The following is a 9,888-nucleotide window of genomic DNA, read 5'->3' on the forward strand; positions in this document are numbered from 1 at the left end:
AGGAGGTTTAGTAGGGGGTTTTAGTATCCAAATCCATCAATTACCCGTGTAATATCCTTGAGCACATAGCAACGCTTTGGATATCCATCTCGACGTTGTGCTGGCTCTCCATCGATACCTTTGTCTATAAGGCCTGGGCTTATTTTGGGGTCTTCTACGATATTTGTAAGTCCAGAGCCCGTCCTTAGCATTGTCTCCTAACCTTCTTGTTTCAAGCATGGCCTCGCTCACTGGTTCTCTCTTTTCAACATGCACTTGTACCAACTCTTTCAACAAGTCCTTGTTCTCATTACTAGGCTTGCTTGGCATGTCAAAATATTCCTTGTCTTTCCCTGGAGGTTTAATGAGGTCACCCTTGCTAACAGTTGAGATTATCCTCACACCTGGTAGTGTCAAGTGTATCCTCTGTGCTACATAGTTAGCCTCACACTTGGTCACCCTTTTGAAAGGTTGTCCAAGGAGGGTTTCCTTTCCAAAATTAGTACTATTTGGAGAAACATGGAATAGGATAGGCAAGCTTTTCGTTTCAATGGTTACAAGGATTTTGCACTTCCCCATAAGTGCTTATGAGTGTCCCCCATAAGGACTAAGAGTTTCCTTAGTCGGTGTGAGCTCTGGTTGGCCTAGTATAGTCCATGCTTCATAGGTCAAGATATTAAAATCAACTCATTTGTTGGTGAGAGCATTGACACAGTGCTCCCTTTTCGCGGTGAGTTTGACCCTAAGATAAGTAGGTGGTACTATGTCTTTGTCTTCTGGGTCTTGGCTTGTAAATTCAAGCCTTCTGATATATACCCTTGAGTTCCCAATTACATGACTAGATGTGGATTCTCCACTGATGTCTTTGGTCGTATGTGCAATGCCATTCAAGGTGCATCTATCATTAAGACTATCATGTCTAGCCGTCCTCGCAGTTGTAGCTTGATGTTATTCCATTCCGCTTCGACTAGATGCATTCCCTACGTAATCTATACATGTTTTTGTGGTATGGCCTTTGTGCCCTTGTTAGCTAGATTGGCACATTGAGGTTCTAGGGTCTCTATTTGTCTTTGTTCGAGTATGGGCTTTTGGTTGTTGTTTTGCAAGTGAGGATCTATGCTTGTGTAGAGCCCCTACTACACTAGGATCTAATTTGGAGGACCTGTCGTGGCGCAGGTTTTCTCTCCAACCTACTTGGGGAAGGTGCGGACGGGGAAGAGCCCCCTCTATGGGGGTCCGGGGGGGAGGGGGGCAATCCCCCCGGCCCATAGGGTTGTTATAGTAAATGCCATGTGTGATTTGAAGGATCATTTATAGCCAAGTTTTGAACCTTTTGCTCTAGATTTCAGCCCAGTGATAAATCTTTGATGTGGTTTTGGATCTATATGGTTTCTTGGTCAATTTTAGGATCTACAGGTTAAAATGTGAAAAAATCCAAATTCGGCCCAACAAGTCGCAATTGCAGGGGTCAAACACCGGATTCGGCCCGTCCGAATGGCCAAGGGCCGAATGAGAAATGGCTGAATGTAACTGGTCCAAATGTTAAATTCGGCCAATCCGAGTGTGGTTTTCCAAGGGCCAAGTGGCCGAGTGGGCAGAGGGCCGAGTCAGGTTAGGCCGAGTGCGGAATGGTGAATATCCGAGTGGGGTTGGGCTGAGTCGGTAGGACCGAGGACTGCATATCAAGTTGGTCCGAATGCTTGATTCAGACGGGCCAAGCGGAGGGCATCTGAGTAAGATGGACCAAATGGTTGATTCGACTGCCGAGGGCCGATTCTGGGACTCGGCCCAAAATCACTGTCACTCACTGAACGTGGCAGGATTATGACCGGCGCAACAATAAATCACTCGAATCACACAATTTAGGTCATGGCCTAACATTTGCACCTCCAGATCACGCTATGGGTGGAGGGGAAGAGTTGTGTATTCCTGGAATAGCAAATAAACTCCAAAATGCAAATCGGGAAGCAAATCAAATCCTCTTGCCTTGTTATGACAGCAAAAACCCCAATGCTTGTTTTTCTTCTTTTTCTTTGTTTTTTCCTATCCTAATGCATCCAAAACAAAAGAAAAATACATGTACTACTCCAACATGATTTTCCATATCTAAAAAACCAAAAATCTACTTGCCAAGGAGATTGAATACCTCTTCAAACTCCCTTGCTTCCTATGTATCTACCTCAAGCACCGGTTCAGGGAAACCCTACTTCAATGCTCGATTCGAAGTGCGCAAGTGCTCAAGGCTTGAATCTGTTGGTCCTGGCAATAGAACCAAAATGTTGTAGCTCTTACTCAGCCGCCAAGACCCACGGACCTCTTATTGCTTCAAGCCTTCCAAGTCGAGCACTAATAGCTACCTCTCACATAGCTGGCGCACTATCTATCTATGGGTGTAGTGAGCTTACCTCCATTCTCGATAGAGTTGCCTCCTCTCCCAAGCACTCTGCTAGCTCCACGATCCAAGTGCAAGCTTCAAGCAAGCTCAATCCTCAAGCTTTATGCTCCAAGCTCCATTGTTGTGAGCAAGAGAAGAGAAGAGAAGAGAAGAGTCCCTCACCCTCACACACTCACTCTCTCACACTCTCACACTCCCTCTCTCAAGCACACGCTCAAGAAAGCAAGAGCAAGACGAGAAGGAAGAAGAAGAGAGCTACTTTTGGCCACACACAAGAATGAGCTTCTCATTCACTTTTCAACTTTACATACAAAACCCTAAATCCCTTTTGGGCGGTCATCCCCTTTTTTACGTGACCGGCCCTTTTTTCCATTGTCCTCCTATCTTCCTAGCTTCCTTTCCATCAACTGTCTACATTTAGGAATTGCATGGGTGAGAGCCTACCACTCTTAAAAAAAATCATGGTGCGCCTTGCGTTTTTTACAATAGTGTAGGCTCACGCTTTTTCTCCTACACCTTTTTTCTTGATTTAGGACTTTTCTGCACTTCTTGTGTTTCCAGATTCTTCTTGGCACGCCTTCGTCTTTTGTTTCACTTTTTCCTTGGCCTTGTCTTCTGCTTTAGATTTTTCTACTTTTCCACCTTGTTCGTTTGAGGGTTAACATATAGAATATTGAGTTACCATCTAAAATTATGGAGTTGGAGAAGGAGAATAGAAACTTAAAGAGGAAGCTCAGAAAAACTTTGGAGATTGGGTTCACATTAAAAACCATAGAAGCACGTCGGCACATTCAATTAGTTAAATAAGATCACCGATTAGTCAAAGGAAGTGGATAGTATCATAGGCGGATATATGCTCAATCTTCTGCAATGAGAAATATGTTTTCACATGTAGAGAATGACATTATTGCTAAAGTCCTTAGCAAGGATATGGTAAAAAATGCATTGGAAAGTCGTAAATTCAGGGATATTGTAGATGGTGTCAGAAAGTGAACGTCTTAGGGATGTAAGAAACTTGTTTATTACTATAAATAATCAATGATTATGTGACAAGGTGGGATTGAGTTCTAAGTCATACAAAATGCTCTATCAACAATTGGATATAGGTTTTATGATCCAGGAGATAATAGATAATCCGCACTGAATATTCCCCCAAAAGAGATCGAACCACTAACCGTACAACTTAGGGTACCTTACCTCCTCAATGTAGGCCATCGTTCATGAAAACAATTGCTATGCATCGAGGAAGATACCATATTTTGTGTGCAATGCAATTGTGTATGATTTATAGTGCTCAAATAATTTTATTCATCAACAACTAGCATTGTGAAGGTACAAAAACACTTCTTTTCATGCCTTTTTTCTAATCGAGATTGCGATGTTGCTTGGGGCTAGCACCAAGCATTCTCGTGCTACTGGACCCTCTTAATTTTAAACCACATGTGTCATGTATACCATGTATTAAAAAAATATCAGAATTCATTGTATTATAAGTAGCTAATATTAGCTATATATAGTTTGTCTATATATAGCATCCTTGGTCCCCTCTATATATTCCAACTATGTGTGCTCACTTGATGCACTTATGGGGTTCCACTTTCGGTGTCTCGTGTCTCTCTTCTCCTCTTTCTTCCTCCGTTCCTTGTCTCCCTCGCGCACTGTTCAACATGGTATCAGAGTAGGCATAGGTCGGTAGCTGAGAGTATCTTGCCTTGTTGTACCTGTTGTCGGCCACGGTAACCTAGCCCCCTCTGTCTCTTCCATTATATTCGCCGCCACAAGGCTCCTCTGCCTCCACCATCACCAGCATAAGGCAAGAACGCCCAGTTGGGCCCCCGCTCCCTCTGCAACGACCTTGCCCCCTCCCCATAGCGACCAGACCGTGGCTGCACATGGATCCAGACCTTCCCTTGTTTTCTCCTCCATCTCTAGAACCTTCCACCCCCGTGTAAACGCTCACTCCGGCACGATTCATCAGATGGCATGCAACGGCAAATTCGTCCTTTCGCATCGGCTTGATACCTCCATTTGTAGAGCATGGCACCCCAGGCCCATGCACACATCAGTGCAAGAACATCAGAGATTATCTCACTTTGCCACACGGGGCGATGCATGTAGAGCACCTCCTGTACGGCTTTGGTAGTATGCGGTGTCAAAATTTAGAGTTTCTTCATGTTGACACAGGTTGATCTTGCTCAAGAAGCAACACATCTCAGCATGTTTCTTTACAATTTTCAGAGTTGGAGGGATGTGTCCTTTCTAAGACCTGTCTATCCTTTTGTACATCCTGTAGTTTTGGTTGAATCATTTGAGCAAGGGTAGAGCATCCCTCGTTTTGTTGAACTCACGAAAAAGAGTCGCATCAACCATTCTCTGGCACACATTGGCACAAATACACTTCTAAAAATGTTGCTTGTCGATAATTTTATCCATGCACACATGCATCCTGGGAATATTCTAGTTCTAGTGGAAAATGGGAGAACTCCACCTGGAATGGGGTTATTTAGGTCTAGGCCTCATGTTGTTTTTCTTGATGTAGGCTTGACAGTAGAGCTGTCACATAATGATCGTGTCAATCTTCTGGAGTCTTTCAAGGCGGTTACAGTGAGGGACAGCAAGGTAGCTGCAGAGTGTACCTTGAAGTTTTCAAGAGATCAGTCATGTCCAAACCCAACAGCTTTCATCAGTGAGGTTGCAACTTCATTCAAGTTTTGGGAATCAAAAGAGGTAGATGTCATAAGCCCAAGAGAGTGCATGCATGACCTTTTAGAACAAGTCAGAAGGCATAGGGTGAATGTTGATGGTGATGTTTGTACTGTACCTTTTAGAACAAGTCAGAAGGCATAGGGTGAATGTTGATGGTGATGTTTTTATTGTAATGGTGACTTTCTTGATGAGATTTGGTGTTTGAAATTTGTAAATGTGCACGACAGTTTGCCTTAGCTATGATTATGAAATTTTGTGCAAGTTTTGCTCAAACATATCTCTATGTTCCCAGTTGTGTTTTGCTCTTTCCTGCTGATGTTTCATTGTTTCCAGCTGTTGTTTGTCTATTTCCAGCTGACTCGTCTGTTCAAGCTTATGTTTATTCTACTTATATTTTATCTATTTTAGCTAAGGATCTGATGTTGCAGCTAATGTTTTTGTCTTGATAATGCTCATCTCGTCCATTTTTCTTTCCATTTGCTGGTGGTATGCCAACTGCTATTTTGTATATTCTAGCTGAAACACAATATTAGTGAGTTTGGGAATCTCCCAATTTCCATTTTTTGTAAGCTAAAAAGGTGGCACCCAGATAACATGCCCATAAGTCTCTCAAAACTATATGATTGACCTATCATTGGAAAGCGCTTGAAAAATGGAATCTATTGAGCTACAGAGCGCTGAATTTGGAGTTATAGTGTTCCAGTTATGACAAATCAAAAGATTTGACCACATGTCCCAAACTTATGGAAAATTCCCATATTCCCCAATATGGTGTTCTGGTGAGCTGATGAAATTTTCATCGTTATATTCTAGCTGCTGAGTTGATTTATGACATTGTGATTGTGTTTTAATGTTGATATAACGTTTTCTATTAAGTTTTCGATGTCACAGATTATGTTGCATAGCCAATTATATTCACACTCAAGATAAAGCAATTTCATGGCCCTTTATCTCCTTCGATTCCTTCATCTATTGTAATTCAAGATTGATGTAGCTCCTTCAATTATCTATAGTAATTCAAGAGTGATGTAGCTCCTTCCATGCCTACAAACAAGCACTTGTATATTCAGGAGTGATTTAGCTTCTTTCAACTTTCTAATCATGTCTCTTCAATATTAATATAGCAATAGGGCTATATAGAGTTGTGGGTTTTTCCCTTGAGCCCCCAAGGATTTTTCCATCCATAGTTAGGGACCTTTATTTGAGCGGGGGTATTAGCTATATATAGTTTATCTATATATAGCATCCTTGGTCCCCTCTATATATTTCAACTATGTGTGCTCACTTGATGCACTTCTGGGGTTCAACTTTCGGTGTCTCGTGTCTCTCTTCTCCTCTCTCTTCCTCCGTTCCTGGTCTCTCTCGTGCACTGTTCAACAGCTAACACCGCTCTTCTCCCTACCGCTTAAGATTATGAAATTCTGTGGTAGGTTTAGAGAGTAATTTTTATGTACTTGTTTTCACAAAAGAAATCAAAATCCACTTTAAAATAGAGGTAAGAATAAACTGAGGCTAAACCTCACGCCTCAGCCCTACCACACATTCACAAATAGAAATATAATTTTGTTATTTTTTCGAATGTAAAGAAACCTAAATTTTTTTCTTATTTTTTTACTATTTACTTATTGATAAATATAAATTTTTATTTATTTATTAATTTAGACTAATTGAACTTACTGAGAATTATTTTTCTATTATATTCCATCCCATATGAATACTATGCATATAACAAAACCCCAAATCGATATGATTTTCCTTAAAATCGCAATGTTGTGGGTTATACATGCTTATAAATAAATTATTCGATGACTAATTTTTCTTTATTTCTTTAACGTTTCTAATGGATCAGAGCATTGGAAACCAAATGCAACCATTTTCAACCAAAAATTAACATGAAACAATAAAACCTACCACTTACTCATAAAACTGCGCCTTATGATGTACCAGTCTTGTGATTGAAGACCCGCTGACACTTTTTAATAGCTGGTGACGATCCTTTCAACCTTGATCTATGCTTCTTTACACTCTAGCATCATCCCACGATCAAAATCTCTCACCTCAATCCACCCCCTTCTCTCATATATTAATCCATGGAAACACACAACAAGAGGAGAGAGCTTGAGAGAGAAGAAAGAAATACTTTAAATTTAGAATTATGATTCCCTTCATGAAAATCCATGTGCTCACAACCAAATTCAAGCCCTTGAGGAGTAGATCAAGGATGTGCAATCATCTCTTGATCATTCCCAACATTGGAGAGGTATCAACTCTCACAAATTTGGGGCTAAAAAAGAATTTACACCCTCTCCTTCCTCATGACTAATTTTTGTATGTAGTGTTTTATCTATAATTTCTAACCAAAATTTATCATAAAACAATAAAATCTACCACTTATAAAACTGTGCCTTATGACGTACATGTCTTGTGATTGAATGCCCCACTGATGCTTTCCAATAGTTGCGCTAATGATCCTTCCAACCTCAATCTATAATCCATGGAAACACACAACAAGAGGAGAGAGGAGAGAGAAAGACTCAAAATTAGAATTTTGATTCCCTTCATGAAAATCTGTGTACTGACAATAGCCAAAATAAAGTCGTTAAGGAGTAGATCAGGGATGTGCAATCATCTCTTGATCATTCCCAGCATTGGATAGGCATCAAATCTCATAACCTCTCCTTCCTCATGGCTGATTTTTGCATTTTTCTAAATCAGTAACATTTCATTTCATGTCATTTCATTTATAAAATATTCGATTTACACTTTGGGTGTTCACACTGCATGACAAGTAAAATTTTGCATTTTGGAGGGGCCAGAAAATTGAGGTTCATGAACGAACTAGACAACTAGCTTACTGTCGTCGAAATCTATGATGCTAACCTTCGTCATACACTATATCCGACTCTTGGATCACATAGCTGCTTTATAATGCCAAACCTTGGTGGGACTAAATGGGGAGTCTGATTGACAAACTGAGACTTGCTTTGGGTTCATGGCATCAAACTCCATCTAGGAAGACTCCACCTCATCAATGTGTAACTATTTCATTTTGCATGAAAATTTGTCTTTTACACCTCTCGAGCCACTTTTTGGGTTCAAAAATTGTCTCTAAAAATCCACTCTTAGTACACAGTGTGAAAAAGTATGCAATGCATCATCATCCGACTTCTTTATTGATCTAGAGGGTCAATGTGATCTGAGCCATTAGTACTAGTGTGAGTTGCATGGATTATTCAAAAATACTAGATTTTTGGATAATTTTACCCTATTTTTGATATTATTTATTGTAAAAATCTGAAAAAGGTCTTAAAAAAAAAGCTTCTAGATTAGGATGGCATGCAAAAAGGTAGTTGTTTTTTCAACCAATTAGGAAATTTTCACAAGAGGGAAAGATTGAGAAATCGCATGTGTTGTGATCGCTGTAAACAAGTTGAAAACTACAGATTTAACTAAAAGAAGAAGAAGGAGTGATCTCAGAGATCCGTGAGCAGGTGTCCTGAGTTTTACCCCCCTTTCGGAGCCAAAGAAGCCATCAGATTTGGGTTCTGAGTAGCAAAGAAGGAGCTGTAATTTTTATGCACATTTTGTTTTACGAAGAAGCTCCAAGAGATCTAATGCCCAGAGATTGCTTCTAAGTAGTGCGAAGATTCCAGATTCTTTCAATACATATTGATGATTCAATTCATTGTGATTTGTCTTTATAGTGTTTACCACTTGGGTATTCTCTATCTTCTCTTCCATCTCCTATCTCTACTTCCTTCTACTTCTGATCCTCGGTGGATTCAACCTTTTGACAAAAACCCCTCCGACATTGGTGAACCTGACGTGAAAGGTCATCAAAAGAAGGAAAGACAAGATGGGAGAATCTTTGAATACATTCTCTAGTGATGTTTTGCAATAGTTAGTGCAAAATATGAATATGCTTATGGAGGTACAACAACAAGAACAGGTGATACAAGCTTCAGCTCAAACAGAAAGTGTTGTGATGAATGCTTTACAAGCAGTTGAGCGTGAGGTGAAGTTATTCAATGGAAAGAATGTATCTGCATATGTATATACCTATGCTCAGAAGATGGAATTCTTTGGGGTGGCTCAATCTACATGGAGCCGGTATTTTGTACGTGTTACTATTCATGAACTGAAAGCACGAATTACTGAATTATACTTGCAGGATGTAGACTAGGTAGCCTTCAAGAAAACACTCAGGGAAGCTGAAAATGGTGCATGGCCTGTAGACACTGATCATGGTTGGCGAATGAGGGCTGCAAATAATTCGTGAAGAGAGCTCTATGCTGCATGTCCTAATGTAAAAGTGATGATTGGCGATGTACAGGAAGAGTAACACTTCTCTGTGCAAGATAATTCCTCATATGCAGTGATTTTGGGACAGCCCTATATTGCAGGTGTGCATATGGAAACAAATGTGCTTGATGATGGTTCTGCTTATGCAAGAGTCAGAAGCAAGGATGGGAGAAAAGAAATCCAATTTCTTTCTATTTGTGTTAATCATCCTAGAAATCGGGATACGCTTTGAGAGTCTCCTCTGGTTCCAAATGCAAGGGAATTCAAAGACCTAGATTTTCATTAAGCACTGCTGTAATGCAGGGCTACAGTAGTGCTGTTTAGTGGGTGTACTCGCCTGTTGATGAAACGAAGAATGTATTTACTACTGATAATTTTCAGTTTATAGCAAACAATTCATGTTGGTTTAAGCCTATGGAAGCTATGTGTAGGGCTGAACACATATCTATGAAATGGGCTACTAAGAAATTGAGAGCATTGGGATTGTTAGCTGAAAATGATGGCAT

General features: G+C 40.4%; 1 pseudogene; it reads left to right on the forward strand.

Moving 5' to 3' along the window:
* The first annotated feature begins 4,546 nt into the window (after window positions 1–4,546).
* On the forward strand, window positions 4,547–5,221 carry LOC148042122 (uncharacterized; annotated as a pseudogene).
* The last annotated feature ends 4,667 nt before the right edge of the window (window positions 5,222–9,888 follow it).

This window comes from Lygodium microphyllum, chromosome 1 (genome assembly GCF_053477565.2).
Source record: "Lygodium microphyllum isolate KBCC chromosome 1, Lygodium_microphyllum_v1.1.10, whole genome shotgun sequence".
Classification (NCBI taxonomy): Eukaryota; Viridiplantae; Streptophyta; class Polypodiopsida; order Schizaeales; family Lygodiaceae; genus Lygodium; species Lygodium microphyllum.